We start from the raw sequence: 12,848 nt of genomic DNA, 5'->3' as shown, positions 1-12,848 counted from the left end.
TAGAAAGATGGGTCCTCTTCTCTAAGACTCCCCTTCCCCTGCCTTCCTTCCTTCCTTCCTTCCCTCTCCTCTCCTCCCTCTTGAGCTTTCCCTACCCACACAGGCACACACACAATCACACAGGCCAACACCTCCAGGAAATGAATAAAACTTCCCCCCCTTCTTAAAGGCTGGGGGGAAAGGAAGAGCAGAGAGAGTGAGGGGGTGGGGTCTTTGTGTGTGCCACACCTTTGGGGGGCAAGATACGATTGTAAGAAGGACTTCACCTAACAAATGCGATCAGTGAAACCTGGTTTCTTGTACCCTCAATGAATCCCCCAAAATAAATAAATAAATAAACTCCCCCACTTCCGCCACTGATTCCCAGGTTACCTGTCTCAGTGGTGGCCCAAGGGCACTGATAATTCTCAGTGTCTATCTATTGTCTTTTAGCCATTTAACTGGCAGAGGACCATTTGAAACCACTTAAATATGTTATTTTTGTGTGTAGGATGTGAGGGTCAAGATAGGATCCTTTTTTCCCCTACTTTCTCTACATCATAAGAAATTGTAATAGGTAGAGAGAACTGATACGCGTTTTGGAACCAGAGTGCCTAACTTCAAATCCTCTCATTTCCCGGCTATGTGATCACAGGGAAGTCGTTTAACTTCTCTGCACCTTAATTTCCTCATCTATAAAATGGGGATTATGGTATCTAATGCATAAGATTGTTATCAAGGATAAACGAGTGAATATATATAAAGCACTGGAATAGAGCCTGACACACAATAAGGGTTGTAAATATTAGACCTAGATGTGAGTAATCATCTTCCATTCTATGAACTATCACTGGAGAAAACTTTAACTCTGCACCTCGAAACGTTAAATCAGACGTATTCCTTTATCTGACAGACAAGTGCCAGGCACTCACTGAGAACTAGAAATGCACACAAAGGTTTTAAAATGTCTTTGCCTTTAAGGAGCTTCCTATCACTAGTTGATTTGGAATTTGAGGTGCAATTAAGCAAACAGTGCAGGACAATTGTTTAAATAAGGATAGGTTAAATTAAGCAAAAGTCAGATGAAAATTGTTTAAATAAATAAGGGTCTTACAGAGAACAAAGAATTAGAATCATTCCAGAGTCAATCTATAAAAATCAGTCTCCCAAAGAGTCAGAGACAAATGGGGATTTTGAAAGATACCTCTAGGCTCGGCACCTATAGCTCAACCGGCTAAGGCGCCAGCCACGTACACCTAAGGTGGCGGGTTCGAATCCCCAGCCCAGACCCGCCAAACAACAATGACGGCTGCAACCAAAACATAGCCGGGCGTTGTGGCGGGCGCCTGTGGTCCCAGCTACTTGGGAGGCAGAGGCAAGAGACTCGATTAAGCCCAGGAGTTGGAGGTTGCTGTGAGCTGTAATGCCACGGCACTCTACCCAGGGGGACAGCTTGAGGCTCCGTCTAAAAAAAAAAAAAAGATACCTCTAGGAAGAAGCAAAGTCCTGAATTTAAGATCAGAACAGTGAAGTCCAGAAGAAGCTAGTATAGGCTTTTGGGAGAAGGTGCTCAGGCTTTGTGAGTTGTGTGCGCGTGCACACACACACACACACACACACACCCCACACCATGTTAAAGGGACCAGACTGGGGCCGGCGACCAGGAGAATCAATGCAGGGTTCAGAGCAGCTGGGATCTCTTCAGTTCTCTGTGTATTATTTTAGGTCACTTGAGTTTGCACCGTACCTAAGTTCTGCTCCCACAATGGAGGCATGTTACACTTTTATAATTTACTTCTAAGAACTTCAACAAAATCAGGGTGATGCGCATCTGTCAAGGGGTCAGTGAACACACTCTCAGGAATGTCCGTTCAAGAGAGGCTGGTTCTCATTATATGACTTGTAAATTAGCATGATGCATGGGAGAAAATGACTCTCATAAAAGATAGTCAAAACATGTGGACTGGCTAAAATGGTTCAGAGACACCCTACTCTCTCTCTCTCTCTCTCTCTCTCTCTCTCTCTCTCCCCCTCTCTCTCCCCACCCTCTCTCTCTCACACACACACAAGGAATGAATGGAGAACAAGAATCAAGCTAAGCCTGAAAACCTTATACCCTTGGGATGGCCCCTGAGGCTCGATCCCTCATCAGCTTCCAGCCATCAGCTTAGGGCAGTGCTCCCCAGCTTTTCTTGTCACCAAGGATCAGTTTCATGAAGGACAATTTTTCCACAGACTGGGGCTGGGGGTGGTTTGGGGGTGATTCAAGCACATTACATGTATTGTGCACTTTATTTCCATTATTATTACATTTAATATATGATGATATAATTATATAACTCACTATAATGCAGAATCCACAGGAGCCCTGAGCTGATTCTCCTGCAACTAGATGGTCCCAGCGCTAGCATCACCTGCTCAGCTCCACCTCTGATCAGCAGGCATTATATGAATTTCATAAGGAGTGCACCACCTAGATCCCTCTCATGTGCAGTTCCCAGTGGGGTTGGTGCTCCCAGGAGAATCTGATACTGTAGCTGATCTGAAAGGCGGTGATGCGAGTGATGGGGAGTGGCTGTAAATACAGATGAACCTTTGCTCACTCACAAGCTTAGGGGATTTTTAATTGCATGATGCCTTCTAGAGGGGCACAGGATCCTGCCTCATCTTTCATCCAAATGGATCAGAACACAGAATAGGACAGAGAGCTTTCATGAAGCTCACAGAACAGGTCTATGCCTGTGTGGCTAAAGAATTTGTCTTAAGAAAAACTAGAAGTGTAACAGGCTTTGGCTTGAACTTTGCCTTCGGTTCAACTAGGACATCAGGTTTTGGGGAAAGATGACTGTCACCACCTCAGGTTCTCTGACAGCAGCTGTTACCCTCCAAAAGAGAACCGACATGGAGTGTAGGACAGAACTGGCCTAGGTTGGTCCCAAGATGGACTGGGATTTCATGGGCTCCAGCTCCGACCTGGGATTCTCTGGGCTTCTCTTCTCACCTAGTACATACTGATGGGCAGGTCCTAGAAGACTCATAGGTGTGCCAACAGCTGGCAAAGATTGGCTGGTGTCTTTAGAGGACTGATGTGTGAAAGAAAATTCTTTTTTTTTTTTTTTTTGAGACAGTCTCATTATGTTGCCCTCGGTAGAGTGCCGTAGCGTCACAGCTCACAGCAGCCTCCAGATCTTGGGCTTAGGAGATTCTCTTGCCTCAGCCTCCCGAGTAGCTGGTACTAGAGGCACCTACCACAATGTCCAGCTATTTTTTTGTTGCAATTTGGCAGGAGCTGGATTCGAACCCACCACCCTCGGTATCTGGAGCTGGTGCCTTACTCACTGAGCCACAAGCACCACCCCACGTGCAGCTATTAAGCTTTTGTGTGTGACTAGTAATAGGGGAGAAACTGAATTTCAAATTATACTTCATGTTAATTAACTTAAATTGAATAGCCAAATGTGGCTAATGGATACTGTACAGGACAGCACAGCATGGCCTGGGGCCTGGCCTCTCTCCCTATTTCTTAGGACCTTCTCTTAATTCTGAAGTGGTTTGATGGATTGCTAACTTCTTTCTCCCCATCTCTTGTCTTGCCCTGAGTCCCCTGGCTCTGTCTCCTTTCTTCAACTCTCTGGAGTAGTCTGGCTTGGGAGGTTAAAGAGAAGGGAAAAAAATGCTTCCCAAACATTTCCCAAGAAGGAATGGGCAAGAGGTTAGGGCACCAGGAAATAGGACTTTTTTTTTTTTTTTAAAGACAGAATCTCACTTTGTCACCCTCAGTAGAGTGCTGTGGCATCACAGCTCACAGCAACCTCCAGCTTTTGGGCTTAGGCATTTCTCTTGCCTCAGCCTCCCGAGTAGCTAGGAAATAGGATATCTAGTGACACATGGGACTTATAGAATGCACACTCCCATTTGGAACTAATAAATCCAATGATGCCATTCAAAGTATCTTGTACATGTATATAGAGATCTTGTCATAATGCACTCTGCATGCAAATCTAGCAGAAGAATTAGATGTCTTATTTTAAAGATAACAAAACCCAAGGTGGTTTAGCCAATAGAATCACATAGCAGGTAATGATAAAGCTGGGACCAGAACCAGGTGCTCTGACTCCTAACTTCCCACCATTGAAATTGGTAGAACCTTATACATTGACCACCCAAGGGACTGTAACAAACTGGTCAATGTACAGATGTGGTCAACATAAAGAACTATGCCTCTGTACTGATACAGACATGTGGTACATGGCCAGGCCAAGACTATTAAAATTAGGTCCACTAGGCCAGGCACTTTGGGAGGCAGAGGCAGGTAAATTGCTTATGCTCAGGAGTTCAAGACTAGCCTAAGCAAGATTGAGACTCTGGCTCTACTAAAAAGAGAAAAAACTAGCCAGGTATTGTGTCAGGCACCTGTAGTCCCAGCTACTTGGGAGGCTGAGGCAATGGGATTGCTTGAACCCAGGAGTTTGAGGTTGTTGTGAGCTATGATGATGCCGTGGCACTCTAGCCTGGGGCAAAAGAGTGAGGCTCTGTTTAAGAAAAGAAAGAAAGAGAGAGAGAAAGAAAGAAAGAAAATTAGGTCAACTTAAGGAGCTGTTTAATGTAGGGAGGGGGTCAGCCATGGAGGTTCTCCTACAGATGAATCAGCCCTGATTAGAGAGGGAACATGTCAAGAGAACAGGGAAGACCATAATCACCTCAACAACCTCGCCACATCTTAAATGAAGCTCTTTTATTTCTGACCTGCAGGGAGCCGTTGTGGATACACCATATAGTACACTATTTCATTCTCCAGCATCGTAGAAGCCAGGATAAATTAGGGAATGTAAGTGGATGTGTCTTGCAGAGCACCAATGGGCCATCCTAATCCTTGCATTCTTACCGTAGTTTTAGGGATTTTATCAATGAATCTCCCTCTAACAGGACCTCTGCCCCTTTGTACAACTCCAGAGGGCGCCTTCTTATAGGATGCAACATGCAATGCAGTGGTATTACGCTAATGGACTTTATTTCTAAATCGAACAAGACAAGTTTCTTTCCTCGTGCTTCAGTTAAATTAATTTTCACATTATTTTTGTGGGTTTGCCGATGAAGCAGGTGCCACACTAAGGTTCTGAACTTTGGCTGTTTATCTGAATTGGTGGCAATTTTTTTAGAAAGCACGCAAGCCAAGTTCTATCCCTTGAGAAGAGGGGGTTGGGGCCTGGGCATCTGCATTTGTTCAAGGTTTCTCCAATCTGATTCCGGTTCTAAGAGCTGAGACTCATAGACTGTCAGACCAGGAACCAACAGACCCACATTCGGGTTCCTGACTTTTCCCCCACACTATCCTCCCTCAGCATGGTTCCCATTCTGTTAAATGGAGAGATATGAGGCCTGTCCTACTTTGGGGAGTTTTAAGCATGAGAGCTTGTATGAAAGAATTCTGAAAAGTAACCTGTGTGTTTACAGTGGGAGGGCTCTGATGACCAGCAGTCAGTCACCACCTGCAAACAGGCCTGGGATTCGTGACATTGGTGACATTTGCACATGGATTCTCATGGTCTGTCTGCCTCCATCACACCATGCTAAAAATGGGTAGAGAGTGGGTGGAGCTCAAAATGCTCTAACTCCAGTGTAATGGTGTGGGCAGCTTCCCCACAGCTAGGTAATTCTGGACAAATGAAAACTTGTCTGCAATCCGCTCTATTTATTTCCAAAATAACTGGTGAGATCCCCTAGGAATTTTAGGACGTTCATTTCAGTTTTATCTGTCTTGAGGCCTTTAGGCCATGAGATTAGAAAGGCTCAGGCAAGCGTCAGGAGAAGTATACAAGATGTCTATTCCCAATCTCAGAGCTAATACTCAGGGTAAACCCACAGCCTGTGATGTGGGAACATTTTAATCTGGGAAATCAAATACAGGAAAAATATTACCTTACTGTTAATTTCAACCATTACACACACACACACACACACACACCAGTTAAATGCCCAGAATGAGGCTACTAGCCATACAAAAATTACAGACTTATAGAAATACTTTAAAATGCTGACAGTACTTTCTTCTGAAACTTCATGGTTTTACCTCTCTGACCAAAAGATGCTCCATTTCTGTTAATTACCTTTTGTTCAATCAGAATATCATGAATTGACCATAGCAAGAAAAGAAATCCATTAAAGATCAGGATATTACAAAGGATTAATAAGAATACTGGAGGGCCAGGCACGATGGCTCATGCCTGTAATCTTGGGACTCTGGGAGGATAAGGCAGATTGATTGCTTCAGCTCATGAGTTCAAAACCAGCCTGAGCAAGAGCAAGATCCTTGTCTCCATTAAAAATAGAAAAACTAGCTGGGCATTGTGATGGGCATCTGTAGTCCCAGCTGCTTGGAGGATTGAGGCAGGAGGATCTCTTGAGCTCAAGAGTTTGAGGTTGCTGTGAGCTATGATGAGACCACAGCACTCTCCCTAGAGTGACAGAGTGAGACTCTGTTTCAAAAAAAAATACTGAAGCAAGGAAATTAATGTTTTGACGATCTAGATAGAAGTATTTCAAACTTCTTATGTTGCAAATTTAAATTTTTTATTTTAGGTCAAACATTCTCAGACTTTATGTCCTACCAAAATTATTGTCTGAAATAGATATAAGGACCCTATCCCCGACCTAGAGAACCAAAAACTATTGGATGGAGCTGAAGCACCTGCATTTTAAACAAGTATTAAAACCACTATCCAATGCAGTGTCCTAAGAGATGAGTGCCTATGGAGAGCTGGTCAGAAAAAGCAGAGAACAGCCAGGCGAACAAACCATGAAAAATCAATTTCTTCCATGAACTCCATTGGAACTCCCTATAACAAGAGACTGCTAGCCTCAAAGGGACCACAGAGGTCATTTCTTTGTCTTCCTGATAGGTCACAGGTTGAGTGCCAGTGAGACACGTTACAACTTTGAATTTCTGACTAGGCTGCCCAGGACAGTTGTGCAGGTTGAGGACTGCACAATGGCATTGCATCTAAGGGACCACCATTTACAGTAAACACAATTGGTTTGTATATTTTTATGACAGTTTCCTAGTAGATGGCAGTAATGTATCTTATTCCAAAAAATCAACCCATGACAACAATTTTCCAACAGAAGTAAGCAAGAAGGGATAGGGAATACTCTCTTGTAATTCACACAAAGGGGCAGATAGGGCTAGCTGCAGCCCAGTTCTGGTTCCTGTTCACCGAGCTCTTCCCTGGTCATCCCTAGCCTGGAGGAAAAGTCCTAGGGAAGGCTGGGTGAGCAGTAGCTAGCCTTTCACAGCTCAGGACCCTCCCAGCCACCTTGAGGGCAGACGCCCTGTACTCACTGGCCATAACTAAAAAGGGGAGGTAGCAGTCTGGCTTACTGGTCAGTTTAGAGGGGGTGGGGATGGGTTTCTCCTTTACCTATAAGAACAGAAAGCTTCCCTTCCCCTCTCTCTTCATGTTGCTTCCCTACACTCTGATTGTGTGGTCCCTACTAATTCCAGGTCTGCTCTAGGACTTCTTTTTCATTCTGTCCTTGCCTCCACATCTGGACTTTAACTTAAGAACATACGGCCTATACTTATATCTTACCAGGGGTGTCTGAACACTGTTCAGGAATACACTATTGGCTACCCTAAGAGTTGACGTTTGGGCATCTACTTCCTGCCTCCCCAAGAAGCTTCAAAAAAGAAGTATTTCTTAGTGAAAGGGCAGTGGATCCTCAAATTCTCTCTTCTCCCTCCTCCTCCACTTTCATACCCAAGCTACTCTCAGGGTAACTTCCCCCTCCTTCCTCACCCCTCTCTTTGTAAGCCTGATCAAAATGAGGAAGTATGTGGTGATGGAGGGCTGGTTTAAAGTTCTCTGGAGGTGGAACACATGAGCCGTAGGATCCTGGAAGAAGCTAGTGAGTCGAATCAATGTTAGATTACATAGACCACAATCTAATGTGGGTAGGGTTGCCTTTCTTCCTTCCTTCCTTCCTTCCTTCTTTCTTTGACAGAAACTCACTATTACCCTGGGCAGAGTGCTGTGGCATCATCCTTGAACTCTTGTGTTCAAACAATCCTCCTGCCTCAGCCTCCTGAGTATCTGGGACTCCATGTGACTGCCACGGCACTCGGCTAGTTTCTTCTATTTTTAGTGGAGGGGGGGTCTTGCTGTTGCTCAGGCTGTTCTCTAACTCCTGAGCTCCAGCGATCCACCTGCCTTGGCCTCCCAGAGTGATAGGATTACAGGCATGAGCCACCACCTGGCCTAGGGCCACTTTGGTAAGTGCTGGTATCCTTTCAAACAGCAATGATCTCATAGACCAAGTGGATGCCATGCTGGCTGGAAGTGATCTTGTGTATGATAGGAACCCTGATACATTTGTTTATTCCATTTATTTATAACACATTCAATCGTTGAGCACGTAAGTATTAATGTTCCGGGCACTTCGGAAGGCACTTAGGATAATCAGTAAACACAACCATTTCCTGCCTTCCTGGAGTAAACAGTCTCCTGGTGGAGATGCTCACCAGCCGGGTACACGATTGCACATGCAATCACACATGGTATTCAATGCTCTAAAGAGAAAGGACACCAGGCAGCATGAAGGAATAATGTGGGGAACCAACTTTAGACTGTGAATGAGCTAAGCCACGCCTGAGCTGGACTTCCAAGCTGAGATCTGAAGGATGAGAAGGAGCCAGCCAGGAAGAACTGGGGAAGCTTGTGCCAGGCAGGGAAAATAGTCACACAAAGACTATGAACTGAAAACTCTAGAATACAAGTTTCTAGCCTTCTCTTTAGTCCCAACTCCTAAGTTAACTCTTCTTTCTGGCTCCTTAGTAATTGCCACCAGTAAAGTGCAAGAAGCCCTGAGCACCATCCCTGGCATCACTGACACTTACTATGGGCAGGTGCTGCCCTGAGTGTGTTAGACGCGTTGACTCCCTTACTCCTCACAACCACCCCACCAGGGAGAGGCTCTTCATGTCTCCATCTTACAGATGAGGAAACTATAAAAGCCACTATTCCATAATGCTCACTTTTATTATCAAAATCAGTAATGTACCCAATAATAACCTACCAAGCATTTCCAGGTCTCTGGCAGATTTCATGTTGTTTATTTCTTACCTTTTCATGGCTTGTCAAGAGCTTCCTTACTAGACTTCTGTGTAACGTGCACATTTTAAAAGCTTGTTTTAGTTTTTTAATCTGTGGTTAATTTTCTTGGTGAAAAACCTCCAGCGCTGCTGGACAGGTGTTATAGAAAAAACATTTGCTGGGCCCTCCCGAGTCAGCAACATGTCTTTGAATTCCGTTCAATCCAGCAAATGTTTATTGAGAAGCGACTAATTGCCCAGCATGACCCTGGAAGTGCCAGCTCCAGAAGTTCAAAATCAAGGCAAAAAAAAGCACACACATCACTGTAATAGAAGAATAGGGCGTACGCTCTGCTTGTCTCATAATTGAAATACAAACGAGGATGATTGAGAAAGATGTGATCTACTGTCAAGCTGGCAACTATCAGAAGGTATTTTTCTAAACTCAGTTTATATTGTGGCTTTTTAAATAAGAAATGCATAAGTGATCCAAAGCCTTTTTAATAGGAAGATGTAACAACTCCATTAATCTGATTGATCTGAGGATTGGTACGTTCTAAATGACCTGAGTTTTTCCCTGATTACCTACTGTTAAGACGTAGATTTTTCAGCAAATAAACTTTTGCCTTTTTTTCTTTTAATTTCCCTGCATAGGAAGATAATCTTTGAAGATACACTTAATAAGCAGAACAGTAATTGTTGAAGAAGATTCGGGGCCTGGTGTGCTCATGTCTCAGCTGAAAAGGAACATGATTTTTGCAATGGTAAAACACGGATCTGTTCTTCCCATCAGATTAAGACACTTCCTTCGGACTATTCCTCCCTTCTGTTTAGGTAAGTACTAAAATAAACAGGAAAGGGGAACCCAGTAAATTATGATTATAGGTTTGTATGTATGGAGGGGGAAAGATACAAAATTATAGGAATTCCTTATTTGTATTTTATTTTGTTTTTGTCGGCATTATTTTTAATTATTTGGGATCATTGAGGGTACAAAGAATTAGGTTATACTGATTGCATTTGTTAGGTAAAGTCCCTCTTATAATTGTGTCCTGCCCCTAAGAGGTGTGCCAGACGCCGTGACACCCCATTCCACTCCCTCCTCCCCTCTCCCCACTCCCTCATTCCCCTACCCAACCTCCCTGGTATTAGCTCATCTACTGCCTTCGTATGAGAATTGAGCACATTGGATTCTTGCTTCTCCATTCTTGTGATGCTTTGCTAAGAATAATGTGTTCCACTTCTCTCCAGGTTAATACAAAAGATGTAAAGTTTCCATCTTTTTTAGTGGCTGAATAGTATTCCATGGTATACATATACCACAGCTTGTTAATCCATTCTTGGGTTAGTGGGCATTTAAGCAGTTTCCACATGGGGCTTAATTAAACTGAAAAGCTTCTGTACAACTAAGGAAACAACAACCAAAGCAAACAGACAACCTTCAGGATGGGAAATGATATTTGCATAGTATGAATCAGATAAAAGCTTGATAACTAGGCTCTATAGAGAACTCAAATTAATCAACAAAAAAGACCCAACAATCCCATATATCACTGGGCAAGAGACATGAATAGAACCTTCTCTAAAGAAGACAGACAAATGGCTAACAAACATGAAAAACTGCTCATCGTCCCTAATCATCAGAGAAATGTAAATCAAAACCACCCTGAGATACCACCTAACCCCAGTGAGAATGGCCCATCTCACAGCTGCAGATGCTGGTGTGGATGTGGAGAGAAGGGAACATTTATACACTGCTTGTGAGACTGCAAACTAATACAACCTTTGAAGAAGGAAGTATGGAGAATCTTCAAAGAACTCAACTTAGACCTTATTTGTATTTAATAGCCACAAACTTCCCCTTCCAGAGGGGCCTGACCCCTCTCATCTGTTTTCAAAGAGCCATTTCATGCAATGAGTAAACAGAGTCTCTAGATGGAGAGTTTGAATTTCCTCTTCCTGAATCATTTCCTGTATCTGAAATGCCTACATCTTTACCAAATGAGAGCACCACAAGAGGAGGTAAGGGATCCAGCAACTAGCAAATCCAGAGAAAACACAGTATCAGTGTTAGAGAACCACATTCTAAGGAGAGGTAATGGTGATGAATCCAATTAAGGTCTTTTCCTACCAGTAGCCTGATTGGACATTTTCTCCATTTCCTGTTGTTTAACCTAAGACCTTATTTTTTTTTTAAGGGGAGCCATACAAATTGTGGTATAATTCCTTGAATAGGTGAGAAATGGCCTCCCAGAGCTATGCCCATCACTGTCAGGAAAACACATGTGGACTCTAGTTCTCAACCTGGTTACCATGTGGTCAAGGGACCTCAGAACAGCAGTTTTTAACCTGGGTCTGCGAACTTGGATGGTAAAATAAAATGACATCTTTACTTTAAAATTTAAGATTTCCTGCAATCACCAATGTAGCACCTGTGATTTTGTCACAGAGCAAAATCACAGATCCTTTTAAATCACGTGACAGTTGTTGTGGCCATCTTGATTTATGTCTGTTACTACCCCAGATTAGGATTAAATAGTAGAGATGCTGCTAGTTTTTGTTAATTACTCTGTTATTAAAGAAGCGCATGGGTTAGTAACCATGCCATAGTTTAAAAATTCTTCTGCAGCTGTATTTCAATATAGTTGACTTTTCTGGTAACACTATGTATTCTATTTTATGCATTTAAAACATTCTGAGAAGATTCCATAGATTCATCAGACTGTCAAAGGGACCCAGACCCCACCCCTCACCCCTGCCCCATGGGAAGTAGCCCTTAAGAAATTCTCAGTATTCCTCCCATTGCTTTAGGAGACTTTCACTATTTTCTTGCTGCAAAAACACGGTTTCCATGCAGTAAAGGGCCTAGAAAATTATCCATTTAGTGCATCTCACTGTGTCTTTCACGTAGTTTTAGTCACCTCTTTTCCAATAACACACCTTAACAAAAACCTCAAATACAGTACAGTTGTGAGTTATGGAATCATTTGATCTTCTAATCACGGGTTAAAACTGCATCTATTCAAGAGCTGACTATCTAAGCTATGAATTATCCAGATCTCCTTTTCTCCCTGGTTTTCTTTTTGGCTGTTTACCATGTGGTTCTTTTACTACTGGGTCACAGGTGCACTGACAGATAGGCAGGGCTCCCAAGGGAAATGACATTCAAATCTGACAATCTTCCTACATCACGAAGAAGTTACAGAGGAGCGGAGGTTGGGAGTGTGGATCAAATTAAGGCTTGGAATTACCTGTGGATTTTAATTACCATTCTTCCCTGTCCCAATGTCCTCTGTCTCCCCCACTGCTACCACACTTCTACAGCTCTAATGAGACACTTGTCAATTGCTATTTTGGATTGCCAGTTATCTTTGCCCTGCATAGGGTCTTCACACTGAACCTGTGTTATCCTTCCCTGTGTTGCCTCTGGTGCTTGGCAGACAGTAGATGCCCGTAAGTAGCTGTGGCTGAATGGAATGGCTGTCTACTGAGCATATTTAGATGCCAGTGCTCATGTGATTATTTTCTCTCTTCGATTTTATGTCTGTTCAGCTTGTGTTATGCAACATCTATTCCACAAATACTGAACGCTGACTAGGGGCCAGGCATCATGCTAGATATTAGAGACAAAAACGAATATAACAAGAACTTCCTACAAGGAGTCCTGGAGCCATGGAGACACCAGGGCGCCGGCCCCATATACCGGAAGTGGCGGGTTCAAAGCCGGCCCAGGCCAAAAACTGCAAAAAAAAAAAAAAAATCCATGGAGTATAACGAGAAG

The sequence above is a fragment of the Otolemur garnettii genome, unplaced genomic scaffold, assembly GCF_000181295.1.
Source record: "Otolemur garnettii isolate 467f Iridium unplaced genomic scaffold, OtoGar3 scaffold00007, whole genome shotgun sequence".
Taxonomy (NCBI): domain Eukaryota; kingdom Metazoa; phylum Chordata; class Mammalia; order Primates; family Galagidae; genus Otolemur; species Otolemur garnettii.
This window is presented reverse-complemented; position numbering follows the sequence as displayed.